The sequence below is a fragment of the Balaenoptera borealis genome (assembly GCF_965194805.1).
Source record: "Balaenoptera borealis genome assembly, chromosome: 3".
NCBI lineage: Eukaryota > Metazoa > Chordata > Mammalia > Artiodactyla > Balaenopteridae > Balaenoptera > Balaenoptera borealis.
The window spans coordinates 38,016,489-38,031,863 of record NC_138866.1 but is presented as its reverse complement, the minus strand read 5'-3'; the positions used below and the strand labels follow the sequence as shown (position 1 = coordinate 38,031,863).

General features: G+C 38.3%; 1 protein-coding gene across 2 annotated transcripts in view; it reads right to left on the bottom strand.

Annotated features, from left to right (window-relative positions):
- KCNH5 (potassium voltage-gated channel subfamily H member 5) overlaps positions 1 to 15,375 on the bottom strand; it is a 332,299-nt gene that overhangs the window by 271,608 nt on the left and 45,316 nt on the right. The window lies entirely within an intron of this gene.

Below are 15,375 nucleotides of genomic sequence, written 5' to 3'. Positions count from 1 at the left end.
GATGTGTGTCACTTCCACGCATGCAACAACTTAAGAAGCAAGTGAAACATCTCCATACTTTCTCCATCCTTCTACCAGTTGGATGCAAGTGACAAGATCCCAGGGGATGGCAAAGCCACTGAATCAGTGCATAGAAGAATGCCATATGCCAAAGATCAACTTCCTTGGATTGTTATATGAGCAAGAAATATGCTTCTATTGTGTTAAACCACTTAAAGTTGGGGGGTTATTTACTATAGCAGGTAGTATTACCCTAATAAAAACCGTCCTATGGTATACTTATATGAAGATATATACACATAAGAGAATAAAGCCCAATTTCAACAAATCTCACATACTATGGTTCTTATCACACACCTCCATCTTCTTTGTAATGTAGCAAAGTTTCTCTCTTATTAACAATTTCATTGATATTCAAAGATTATTTTTGGAATATCTAGAATCCTTAATAATGTTTTCCAAAAGAGTAGTAACCTTAACTTCTGAGGGGAAGGAATGTGAATTTAATGGGAAAGAAATTTCTTCCATTATTTCCAATATTAAAATCATTAATTTTTCATTATTAAGCTAATTAACTTCAAGGAAATGTCAATGAGATGTGAACAAGTAGAACAAAACGAGCCATACTCTACTCCTATCTCAATTATCCTTTCTCTAGGTATCCCAAAAAGCTCTAATCTATTATGGACTCCATTAAGACCATTTGATAATTTCCATGGTATTACCTTTAACTAGGGTATTTACCAAACAGCTCCTTAAAAATGAAAACCCCTGATGGTCCAAAGCAATGACTCTAATGGTAATGATGAACTTTCAGACAATGTGACAGAAAATGAAAGAAGAAATCCTGGGCAGGCACCAACCAAATGTCTTTCAAACCATACCAGGTAGGTGACATGATACTTTACCGCTATTCTTCAATCTAACTTTGACTTCAATTAAGGTTTGTACTGCCCCACCAATTTAGCTCTTTCTATGGTATCAACAATTGGATTGGGAAAAAAAGTAAATTGGCATTGGATAATAGAAGATCTTTTATTCTTTTTCATTAATGGGCCTCATCCTAGTGACTAGACCAGAAAATATTAGGCTTCGGGAATTGTATGCAACCCTAAGGCTTGCCTGTGCAATGTGCGGGAGAAACAAAGAAGCACCAGATATGCCACCAACTCTCTAAGAATTCAACATCAATGCAAAAGACCATCATGCAATCTATATCACCAACTTAGACTTTTCTTCTAAGCACTAGACCTATGTATCGAATTGGCCATTGGCCACCTCTTACTCAGATGTTCTACAGGCATCTGACTCTTAACGTGTTCAAAATCAATCTTATCATCACCTTCTCCCCCCATCTCCAACTCTGCATATTTAATGTATTCTTGGTCTTAGTGCATGGCCCCATGATATTTCCAGCTGTCCGAATCAGAAACTTGAGATTCACCATCCTCCTTCACTATTACCTCCACCCCCACACACATATCCAATCCCTTCCAAGACTAACAGATGATAACTTATCAATAAATACCCTCAAATTTAATCTCCTCTCTCCATCCCTCATATGTTAGACAATATATCATATTTCACCTGAGTTAGACAGTAGCTCCTAAAAACCACTGTCTCTACTGCTCTCTGACCACATACTCCCCAAACAACTCTGCACATTGCTGCCAGAGTCCTTTCTACAGCACAAATCTTACCATGCACTTCTCCCATTTTAAATTCTTTAAGAGATCCCTGGAAGCCTTCAGGATAACATTGAATATCCTTGGTATACATGTCATTTAGTTTCTGACCCTAAAGATTTGCTCTGCTTCCATCTCCTTCCACTTCATACATGCTCTGTATTCTGGCCTTACTAAAATCAATAACAAATTAAAAGAACAAATTCAAAAGTAAAATTAAATCCACCAGGAATTCTTTGTACACCCTATGACATTCAATGCTTTCATGCTTTCACATGTTATAATCACTCTGTCTACCTGAAATGCTTTTTCCCTCCCCATCTGTCTGGCTAATGATTACTGGTACCTCCAAACTCAGTTAAAGCATTCTGAGATCCACTGGTAGCTTCTTGGATCCACTCATGAGAGAGATGCGCTCTCCTCTGTGCATTCACACCACAGAATACATACCTCACGTGGCACTAACAATACTAATGCAGTTGTTGATAAGCATGTCAGTCACTCCCACTAAACTACCGTCATCTCTCCATTCTCTGCACTTGGTAGAGGCCTGCCATAAAATAGGCCTTTAATTGATTAATTGACTAATTAATTAAAAGTTATTTGTAACTTTAAAAATAAGATTTAAAAATAAGCTCCATTTGTATTATCATGAACATAAACATGAAATATTATGTTTTATTATCGTTGGGTTTTGGTTTGGTTTTTGCTTTATTGGGTTAAAATGGTGAGGATGTCTTCAGATGACAGTAACTATGTTGGCAACAGGTATATTAAAATATTTCCTGTTTATCATTTCTCTTCTGCATCAAATGAATATTAAAATTGCATTGAATATTTCTAGAAACTTCCAAGCCAATCTTGACTTCAGTTTCTTTTTTTTTTTTTCTTTTGGCTGTGTTGCAAGGCTTGCAAGATCTTAGTTCCCTGACCAGTGATCGAACCCTGGCCCTTAGCAGTGAAAGCGCAGAGTCCTAACCGTTGGGCCACCAGGGAATTCCCACAAGTCAATCTTATTCTTACTGAAGATTCATATTTCTAAGATAGATAATGTTGCACCTCTTAGTACATCTGACTATTGGATTAAAAGAGAAGCCCATTTTCATTCCCTGTATGTGATAAGGTTTATTCAGAAAATATTTTCAAAAAATAAAAGGAGATATTGAAGGAATGAATTCAATAACACATGGAAGAACACATATCATCAAATGCCATGTGTTCTCTCCTTTCCTAGGATCATAAAAAGAAGTAAACTTGTGAGGAAGGAGAAACATGATGATGAAAGCTTATCGTCATCCTCTGGTTTTCTATTTCAAGCATCATGAGCACACACTACTGTTTCTTAATGAGGAAGCAGCAGTTCCTCATTTAAATATGAAACAAATGTGCCTGTGTAGGTGTATCTCATTTTACACATGAAGTCAATAAAATCAAGAAATACTTCATCCCTTTACCTTATTTCAATTTCCTAAAGGAAGAAAAAAATTTTAAACTGTGAAAATAAAACACCAACATTTTTCTCCATAGTAAAAATAGGACTATCATTGATTAAACAGCAGAAAGAAACTGAAAGAAAAATGTTAATTCTTCATTCTAAAAATTTTCACACAGTGTATTCTGAGTGAGACCACCCTTAAACATAGATGAAAAGGGAGTTTACAGCATGATATGACTTTTAGGTGCCAGATCTTATTCTTTCTATCCCTGGTTGTCTAGTTCCATGACTGGCACATACTGGGCACTAGAAAATTTTTTGAATGAATGAATGAGAACATTAGTAGAAAAGTTAAATAGAAATTAACACAGCATCCCACATTATATGTAGTTAAAATTAGAATATAAAGAAGGAAATATGCTCAGCTCTCAGCAGATACTAATATAACTCATCGGTACTGTGAAAGAAGGGCTTTGGGTTGGAGAAGGTAGAAATGGTGTGGTAGAGGGTTGAGGAGGAAGTGTGTGGAGGATTATAATTTTTCCTTCAAAAAGAGAAGTGGGGAGCTGCTAACAGAAAAAAAAAAAAAAAAGGTGGTGACAGTTGTCAAACTGACTCAGACTTACTCAAAGAGAGAAGCTTAGGAGGAAATACTTCGGAAGGATTCTTCCTAGAGAAAGCAAAGGCAGTGGTCTAATCAAGTAACCATTTATGAGCTTTGATATCAAAATGCCCTTGGAGCTGGAAAACAAATGCAAAGCCGAGGAGTGATTTGTTTCACGTTTAAATCAAAGGAAGCCCAAAAAAGATACACTCCCTGAACTGCTCAGCGATCTTTTTGTCTCTGGTTAGGGCTTTCTTGCAGTCCTCAGTTCTAAACAGTTAGCATTTTTCTCAAGACCCCTATGCCACCCCTCTGTCCTCACTCTCAGCAGATTAGCTTATCAAATATATTACTGAAAAAACATAAGACGAGACAGAGTCAAGATGGCGGAGTAGGAGGATGTGGAGTCAGCATCTCCTCACAACTGTCGCTGGTGGTGGACCTTGGACACCTAAGGGGATGGGAGGAATCCCCATGTAATGAGGTAGGACGTGGGAGGGAGCGGGGGGAGGAAAAGTGGAGGCAGGATGGGACCAGCACACCTAAGGGGGGGTTGGGGGAGGGGAGAGGTTCCCACACTTGGAGAGGCCCACTCACAGCAAGGGGATCAGCAGGGAAGAAGAGGGACCTTCGGGGGATCGGGGGATCGGGGAATCAGAAGGGAACGCAGCCGACGTCTCCTCTGCTCACTTGGGCACTAGCAAGCCTGCTGGGGTCCTGGGCCTGAGCTGCACACCCCCCTCTGCCCCACCAAGGCCTCTTCCAGCTGCATGGGTCCCAGGCCTGAGCCCTGTCCCCCCCAGGGCCCCCTCTGCCCACGTGGGTCCCGGAACTGATCCCTGCCTCAGCTGAGGTCTCCTCCATTTGGGGCCTCCTCCAGCTTCATGGGTCCCAGCAGACCTGAGTACTGCCCCCCGACAAAGCCTGCATGGGCTGTGCAGTTCCTGGCAGGCCCGAGCACTGGTCTCCCTGAAAGCCACCATGGGCCACACAGGTCCCAACAGCCTGTGCACTGCCCCAACAAAGCCTCTTCCAGCCGAGTGGGTCCTGGGCCTGAGCCCCACCCTCACCAAAGCCTCCAAGGGCCACACGGGTCCTGACAGCCCGAGTGCCACCCCTGACAGGGCCTCCTCTGGTGACGTGGGTCCAGGTGGGCCAAATGCCACGCCCCTCCAAGGCTTCCTCTAGCTGTGCTGGCCACTGTGGGCACACCTGTGGAGGTCTGAGCCCCAGCTGGCCTGCACGGGCACATGTGCTCCAGGCCAGCTCCAGGAAGAAACACTGATAAGAAGAACACATGCAGAGTGGGGCTGAACAAATGGGTCCAGAGACCTACCTAGAGGTCTTGGAGGCCTACTAGGGAGGCAAGGGTAGGCTGTAGCTCACCATGGGGGCAAGGACACTGGTAAAGGAGGTACCAGGGATTTTTTTATTTTTATTCATTTTTTAATTTTCTTTTTTATTTTATTTTATCTTATTTTTGCTGTTGTGGTTCTGTTTTGTTTTATTGTTGTTTCATTTTTATTGTTATTTTTTCTAATATATTTTTTATTTTTCTAATTTTATTTTATTTTTTACTTTTTGTTATTGTTCTGCTCTTTTCTGTTTGTTGCTTTTTTTTTTTCCTGCCACAATACATGGCTTGCATAGTCTTGATTCCCAGGCCAGAGGTAGGACCTGAGCTCCTGTGGTGAGAGCACCAAGTCCAAACTGCTGGACTAACAGAGAACTTCAGGTCCCAGGGAATATTAATCAGTGTGAGGTCTCCCGGAGGTCCTCATCTCAGCACCAAGACCCATCTCCACCCAACTGCCTGCAAACTCCAGTGCTGAACGCTTAGGGCCAAACAACCAGCAAGACAGGAACACAGCCCCAACCATCCAAAAAAATGAGACAACAAAAAATATGCTACAGATGAAGGAGAAGGTAAAAACCTACAAGACCAAATAAATGAAGAGGAAATGGAGAACCTACCTGAAAAAGAATTCCGAGTAATGATAGTAAAGATGATCCAGAATCTCAGAAATAGAATGGAAGCACGGATTGAGAAAATACAAGAAATGTTTAACAAGGACCTAGAAGAACTAAAGAGCAAACAAACAGTGATGAACAACACAATAAATGAAATTAAAAATACACTAGAAGGAATCAATAGTAGAATAACTGAGACAGAAGAACGAATAAGTGAGCTGAAAGATAGAATGGTGGAAATAGCTGTTGCAGAGCACATTAAAGAAAAAAGAATTGAAAAGAAATGAGGACAGTCTCAGAGACCTCTGGGACAACACTAAATGCATCAACATTCGAATTATAGGGGTCCCAGAAGAAGAAGAGAACGAGAAAGGGTCTGAGGAAATATTTGAAGAGATTATAGTCAAAAACTTCCCTAACATGGGAAAAGAAATAGCCACCCAAGTCCAGAAAGCACAGGGAGTCCCATACAGGAGAAACCCAAGGAGAAACACACCAAGACACATATTAATCAAACTAACAAAAATTAAATTAAAAGAAAAAATATTAAAAGCAACAAGGAAAAAGCAAAAAAATAACATACAAGGAATCCCCATAAGGTTATCAGCTGATTTTTCAGCAGAAACACGGCAGGCCAGAAGGGAGTGGCAGGACATATTTAAAGTGATGAAAAGGAAAAACCTACACCCAAGATTACTCTACCCAGCAAGGATCTCATTCAGACTTGGTAGAGAAATCAAAAGCTTTACAGACAAGCAAAAGCTAAGAGAATTCAGCACCACCAAACCAGCTTTACAACAAATGCCAAAGGAAATTCTCTAGGCGGGAAACACAAGAAAAGAAAAAGACCTAAAAAACAAACGCAAAACAATAAAGAAAATGGTAGTAGGAACATACATATTGATAATTACCTTAAATGTAAATGGATTAAATGCTTCAACCAAAAGACACAGACTGGCTGAATGGATACAAAAACAAGACCCATATATATGCTGTCTACAAGAGACCCACTTCAGACCTAGAGACACACACAGACTGAAAGTGAGGGGATGGAAAAAGATATTCCACAGCAAACATCATGCTCAAAGGTGAAAAACTGAAAGTATTTCCTCTAAGATCAGGAACAAGACAAGAATGTCCACTCTCACCACTATTATTCAACATAGTTTTGGAAGTCCTAGCTACAGCAGTCAGAGAAGAAAAAGAAATAAAAGGAATCCAAATGGGAAAAGAAGAAGTAAAATTGTCACTATTTGCAGATGACATGATACTATATATAGAAAATCCTAAAGATGCCACCAGAAAAATACTAGAGTTAATCAGTGAATTTGGTAAAGTTGCAGGATACAAAATTAATGCACAGAAATCTCTTGCATTCCTATACACTAACAAGAAAAGATCAAAAAGAGAAATTATGGAAACAATCCCATTTACCATTGCAACAAAAAGAATAAAATACATAGGAATAAACCCACCTAAGGAGGTAAAGGACCTATACTCAGAAAACTATAAGACACTGATGAAAGAAATCAAAGAGGACACAAACAGATGGAGAGATATACCACGTTCTTGAATTGGAAGATTCAATATTGTGAAAATGACTATACCACCCAAAGCAATCTACAGATTCAATGCAATCCCTATCAAATTACCAATGGCATTTTTCACAGAATTAGAACAAAAAACTTTACCATTTGTATGGACACACAAAAGACCCTGAATAGCCAAAGTAATCTTGAGAAAGAAAAACGGAGCTGGAGGAATCAGGCTCCCTGACTTCAGACTATACTACAAAGCTACAGTAATCAAGAGAGTATGGTACTGGCACAGAAACAGAAATATAGATCAATGCAACAGGATAGAAAGCCCAGAGATAAAGCCACACACCTATGGTCACCTAATATATAACAAAGGAGGCAAGGATATACAATATACAGGAGACTGGAGAAAAGACAGTCTCTTCAATAAGTGGTGCTGGGAAAACTGGACAGCTACATGTAAAAGAATGAAATTAGAACACTCCCTAACACCATACACAAAAATAAACTCAAAATGGATTAAAGACCTAAATGTAAGGCCAGACGCCATAAAACTCTTAGAGGAAAACATAGGAAGAACATTCTTTGACATAAATCACAGCAACATCTTTTTTTTTTTTTTTTGCAACATCTTTTTTGACCCACCTCCTAGAGTAATGAAAATAAAAGCAAAAATAAACAAATGGGACCTAATGAAACTTTAAAGCTTTTGCACAGCAAAGGAAACCATAAACAAGACCAAAAGACAACCCTCAGAATGGGAGACAATATTTGCAAATGAATCAATGGATAAAGGATTAATCTCCAAAATATACAAACAGCTCATGCATCTCAATATCAAGGAAACAAACAACCCAATCAAAAAATGGGCAGAAGACCTAAATAGACATTTCTCAAAAGAAGACATACAGATGGTCAAGAGGCACATGAAAAGATGCTCAACATCACTAATTATTAGAGAAATGCAGATCAAAACTACAATGAGGTATCACCTCACACCAGTCAGAATGGCCATCATCAAAAAATCTATAAACAATAAATGCTGGAGAGGGTGTGGAGAAAAGAGAACCCTCTTGCACTGTTGGTGGGAATGTAAACTGGTACAGTCACTATGGGGAACAGTATGGAGGTTCCTCAAAAAACTGAAAATAGAACTACCATATGACCCAGGAATCCCACTACTGGACATATACTCAGAGAAAAACATAATTCAAAGAGACACATGCACCCCAATGTTCACTGCAACACTATTTATAATAACAAGGACATGTAAGCAATCTAAATGTCCATTGACAGACGAATGGATAAAGAAGATGTGGTACGTGTATAGAATGGGATATTACTCAGCCATAAAAAGGAACAAAATTGGGTCATTTGTAGAGACATGGATGTACCTAGAGTCTGTCATACAGAGAGAAGTTAGAAAGAGAAAAACAAATATCGTATATTAATGCCTATACGTGGAATCTAGAAAAATGGTACAGATGAACTTATTTGCAGGGCAGGAATAGAGACGCAGATGTAGAGAACAGATGTGTGAACACGGGGTGGGTGTGGGATGAATTGGGAGACTGGGATTGACATATATACACCACCATGTGTAAAACAGATAGCTACTTGGAACCTGCTGTATAGTGCAGGGAGCACAGCTCGGTGCTCCGTGGTGACCTAGATGGGTGGGATGGGAGGGAGGGGTGTGGAAGGGAGGCCCAAGAGGGAGAGGATATATGTATACATATAGCTGATTCATTCTGTTGTACAGCAGAAACTAACACAACATTGTAAAGCAACTCTATCCCAATTTTTAAAAAGTTAAGAAAAGAAAAATCAAAGAACTGAAGACACAAGAAACACAACAGCCTTCAACCTCCCTTCTGTCCCCTCCACCTCAAGACCCACCCACAATGGCACCTGATTCTTGCCTGTACCTTTATTATCTCAGAGAATTAGGCATTTGCTCTTTCCTGATCATGTATATATTCTATTCATGAACATTTAAGTGGTTTCTAGATTTTTCACTTTCACTAACAATGCCCCAGTGAATTTCCTTATGCCGATCCCTTTGTGCTCTTGGGCACATCTGGAATTACCCACGTTATTAGATAGATTAGTTCATTTGATCTGTCAGCAACCCCCTCTGTACAGTCAAACTTTGAAAAAGTTGAGCAGCTACACTGTCTAGGTCAGGAAAAAAAGACACATCAGCAGTTCTAACTTTTCCCAGCAGTACATTTACTGATCTCACCTTTACTGAGATCTAACTGGTGTGACTGATTATTCAGCACAGTTCGCTGATGTTATCGATGTGGTCGATACAGGGTAATGTGAACAGACTGCTGAATATGAAGAGCCTAATAGCTGCTCTATAAGTTGTTCATGGCATTATGAGAACATTTGTTATCCTAAAAGCTCAGGATGCCAACTCCTCTTAATAAAACATTAGTTTAGCTCTATTGGGTTGCAATCAACCTCTTTGTCATGGACTGCCTAATCTTAAAAATAAAAGGAAGTCACAGAGGCAGTTCAATCAATCTACCAGACTGCAACACAAGACTCTAATCCATAGGAAAAAAGCTTAGGTAAACAATTATACTCTTGGCCATAGAGACCACATGGTATAATTACTCATATTTCATCTGTTGTTTCCTCTCTAAAGAAAACCATTGGCTTCCTACAAGGGGAAGGTTGCTATTTTTGCTGTTGTTTTCATTCTACAGGAAGTATTTTTGTCTCAATTATTGGCACAAAGATGCCCTAACTATTTGGCACAGGATATTTCACACTGTAAGTGTCTTGGCAGTTTTGGAATCTGTTTGAAAATACTGTACAGTATAAATGGGCAGGGATTAGGACCATCTCTTTTAGAACACATAGGGATAATCAACAGAATGGATTTCTTGGCTGTAATTTTTCCCCTTTGTATTATTATAAATGATGTATCAGGTACCATTGACTGATCATCTGAACAACAGTTCTAAGACCTCAATACCAGGAACAAAAGATAACAAAAACACTTTTGCCTCTGAATTATTATCAGTAAATTCCATTGATTCAAAACAGTACAAAAGCACAAGTTGAGAGTGTTCTCAACTTGTGCTTCATCTTTGTAGGGAAAAAGGAGAGCAGGGGATTAGGGTGGCCAAACCCCAGCAATATGTTTCCGCTGGAAAGGATGAGGCAGCATCGTGTAATAGAGAGAACATCAGATTGGAAATCAGTCAGACTATGAGCGTCAGGATCTTCAACAGTAAAATGGAGATAATAATACTAATTTTCAGAATTATAGGAATGAGCAAAAAAGAATACAAAGCTCCTGACACATATTAACTACTCCATCAAAGCTGGTTTTCTTCCCCTTCAATAGTTTCTGCTACCATCCATCATGGTATAAGTCAAAGATATTGTTGACATCACTCAGCGCCATTCACTTTAAAGGGAAAAATTAATCTAGAATGAAGTTTTGGTGATCATAGGATTCATTATAAGAGCTGTGCTCAAATTAGTTGTCTGCCATCATGCTATAGTTACTATCCGAGATACAATTTAGAAATAAAATTCACAGTTAGCCAGTTTAGTCAAGTCTTTCACCCATATGTCTGAGTTTCTTGGTAAAAATACCAATATAAATAGAGGGAGATCTTGTCGAATCTTCAAAGGATGTGGGCCTTTGCTCCAATCACTGGCCCCTTTTCACATTAAGAAGGTAAAATGCCCTTGTTCTGGGATGAAAAATGTTATATCCTGGCTTTCCAATGCGTGAATTCCCTTGTTTGTTCTGCATCCTAAAACACTATTTCCTATGTCCTAGGCCAAGCCTTTATTACCTAAGTATTGCTTCAAAATTTTGCAAACACCCTCAACCTACTCCCTTGCAAGCATCCTTGGCTCCCTGATCCCTTCTCCTTGATCCTTGAGCTCCCTGATTCTTTTCTTCTTGCTCACCTGACCAAATCCCAACTCTGGTTAAATCCAGCTCACCTACTTCAGCATCTATATACCTGTGACTAAACACGGGTGGAGTAAACACATAATCATGCTCATAGATACTAATGAAATGTATAACCACTAGCCTCACATGGACCTTAGTGCTGCACAGCAAACCTGCTGAATTTAACCTTGGCCACTCACTGCTCCACTCTCTACACAACCGTTTCATGCCTCCTCCTCACCTCCTCACCATCCTTACTCTCAGTTGATAACTGCGTTTCCTCTTTTACTGAGAAAATAAGAGCAATCAGAACAAAGCTTCCACTATATACTTATTTGTTTGTCATGCCTCCCCCTCCCCCCATTAGTATGTGACGGAAGGAACATTGTATCTCCAGGACCTAGAACAGTCTCTGCACCATAATGTTTGCTCAATCAGCATTTTTGTTTGGGAAAAACAAAAAATAGGTAAAATAAACAAAAAGAATAAATACTCCTAGAAGAGTCATGAGAAGGCTCATGTTAAGTAACTCTGTTGCCCAAGGCTGAATCAAAAGTAAGATAACTGTGTCCAAGTTCAATGCTCTAGACTCAAATCATTTTGATATTATAGTATTATCATGAAATCTCATCTGCTCTTTCCCAAAAGTTCCATGGTCCCCTTGGCTCAATCTAAAAAGTTGAAAGATACATTTTTGTGCCAAGTTTTCAAAACATACCTTCTGATACTGCTAGCTTCATAGGGATAGTAGGATGATTGCTTAAGGTCATAAATATTTTATTTCCCTTGAATTTTTCATATATTTACAACTCGCATGAATAATAGAAAGTATCTCATATACACCATTCATAGTTACATTGTGTAATACTTTTTCAGAAATCTGTTATGTATTTGAAAGGTGTGGAGGAGTCTCAAAATAAAAGTCTATTTAAAATAAGCTGTTCCACTACAAATTCTGGCACTGGAAAGAGATATTTTACTCTAATGCTTTTCACAATGGGGTTTGATTTTCCCTATAAATTCTAATTTACATGTCTATTGAACACATAGCTCAAAAATCAAGTGGTCTGAGTTGTCTGGAGTTTATTTGAATGGAGTTCATTTTTGTAAGAATAGGAGAAAAGGAGCTCAATGAGTGGATGTGAGGAGGCAGAGAGATGGAGGTAGAGGCAGATAAATGGAGTGGTACTAACTTGAGAAATAAAGGTCAGTCCTTCAGTATTAGCACCCTTTCCCCAGCCTCATTGTAAAATGCTGCCAACTTCCAGTTTCCATAAATAGACACCATCATTAACGTTCAGCAGGTCAGAACTGTGAGAAAGTACCATACTTTTCTTGGCCAACTTTAGCTGTGCCATGAAATCACTTAAAGTGAATGAGAAAAAACAATAATCATCAAATATAAATGTAAATAAAAGTGTAAATATTTTTGAGGGAAAAGTCTATGACATAAAAGCTTTTCACTCAGTCTATCATTCATGTGTGATGGCAAGAGAAATTCATTTGAAGAATATGTTAGGTCACAAGTCATATGCCAATCATTTATATTTTATTTTAAAATATAGCCATTTAGCAAAATTTACAAACAACTCATGTAGCTCAATATCAAAAAACGAAACAACCCGATCAAACAATAGGCAGAAGACCTAAATAAACATTTCTCCAAAGACATACAGATGGCCAAGAGGCACATGGAAAGATGCTCAACATCGTTAATTATTAAAGAAATGCAAGTCAAAACTACAATGAGATATCACCTCATACCACTCAGAATGGCCATCATCAAAAAGTCTACAAGGGAACCCTCCTACACTGTTGGTGGGAATGTAAATTGGTACAGCCACTGTGGAGAACAGTATGGAGGTTCCTTAAAAACTAAAAATAGAGCTACACTATGACCCAGTAATCCCACTCCTGGGCATATATCCAGAGAAAACCATAATTCAAAAAGATCCATGCACCCCGATGTTCATTACAGCACTGTTTACAATAGCCAGGACATGGAAACAATGTAAATGTCCATAGACAGAGGAATGGATAAAGAAGATCTGGTACATATATACAATAGAATATTACTCAGCCATAAAAAAGAATGAAATAGTGCCATTTGCAGAAACGTGGATGGACCTAGAGATTGTCATACAGAGTGAAGTAAGTCAGAAAGAAAAACAAATATCAAATAATATCACTTATATGTGGATTCTAGTAAAATGGTACAGATGAACTTATCAGCAAAGCAGAAATCGAGTCACAGATGTAAAGAACAAACTTATGGTTACCAAGGTGGGAAGAGGGTTGGGACGAACTGGGAGATTGGGATTGACATATATATAAACTACAAATAATAAATGCTGGAGAGCAATCCCACTCCTGGGCATACACCCAGAGAAAAACGTGATTTGAAAGGTTACGTGCACCTCGGTGTTCATTGCAGTACTGTTTACAATAGCCAAGACATGGAAGCAACCTAAATGTCCATCAACAGATGAATGGATATAGAAGATGTGATACACATATACAATGGAATATTACTCAGCCATTAAAAAGAATGAAATAATGCCATTTGCAGCAACATGGATGGACCTGGAGATTACCATACTAAGTGAGGTAAGTCAGAGAGAGAAAGACAAATATTATATGATATTGTTTATATGCAGAATCTAAAAAAAAAAAATGATACAAACGAACTTATTTACAAAACAGAAACAGACTCACAGACTTAGAGAATGAACTTATGGTTACCAGGGGGGAAGGGTGGGGAGGAGGGACAGATTGGGAATTTGGGATTGACATGTACACACTGATATATTTAAAATAGATAACCAGCAAGGACCTACTGTATAGCACAGGAAACTCTGCTCAATACTCTGTAATAACCTAAATAGGAAAATAATTTTAAAAAGAATAGATACATGTATATGTGTATAACTGAGTCACTTTGCTGTACACCTGAAACTAACACAACATTGTTCATCAACTCTACTCCAATATAAAATAAAAATTTTAAAAAATATATATAGCACTTTAAGATACAGTCAGCTATTAGCTGCAGGTTTTCCAAAGATGTTTCTTATCAAGTTGAAGAAGTTCCCCTCTATTCCTACTTTGCTGAGAGTTTTATCATGAACAGGAGTTGGGTATTGTGAAATACTTTTTCTATGCCAACTGATATGATCAAATGAATTTTCTTCTTTACCCTGCTTTTGGTACAATGAATTAGAGTGATTGTTTTTTGAATTTTGAACCAGCTTTGCATATGTGGAAGAAATCCCACTTGGTCATTATGTGTAATTCTTCTAATATGTCATTGCAATCTACCTTTGTTGAGGGTTTTTACATCTACATTCATGAGAAATGTTGGTTTGTAATGTCTTCCTGGTTTTGGTATGATGGTACAGCTGGCCTCACAGAATGAGTTAGGAGAGTTCTCTGTACTACTATTTTCTGGAAGAGACTGTGAATTCACCAGTGAAACCATCTGCACTTCTTATTTTGGAAGTTTATTAATTATTAACTTATTTAATAGATATAGGACAATTCAGGTTACCTATTTCTCCTAGTGTGTGTTCTGGTAGTTTGTGTCTTTCAAGGAATTGGCCCACTTTAACTAAGTTATCAATTCAGTGGCTATCAAGTAGTTCAAAGTATTTCTTTACATGCTTTTATGCCCACAAAATATGTTGTAATGGCCCTTCTTTAATTCTTTGTATTGGTAATTTGTGTCTTCTCCATTTTTCTTGGTTAGCCTGGCTAGAGGTTTGTTAACTTTAATATTCTTTTCTAAGAGTCAGCCTTGAGTTACAGTGATTCTCTAGAATGTTTTTTCTGTTTTCTATTTCATTGATTTCTACTCTAAAGTTTATTACTTCTTGTCTTCAGCTTGCTTTGGCTTAAATTGCTCTTCTTTGTCTAGTTTCCTAAGGTGGAAGCTTAGGTTATTAATTTTATAACTTTCTTCATTCAAATATATGCATTTAATGACATACACTTTCCTCTAAGCACTGCTTTTGCTGCATCTCAGAAATTTGATATGTTGTATTTTAATTTTCATTTAGCTCAAAATATTTTTCTAATTTATCTTAAGGCTTCTTCTTTAACCCATGGGCTATTTAGAAATGTGTTAATTTCCAAATATTTGGGGGTTTTCTAGTTGTCTTTCTCTCATTGATTTCTAGTTTAACTCCACTGTGATCTAAGAACATACCTTGCAAGAT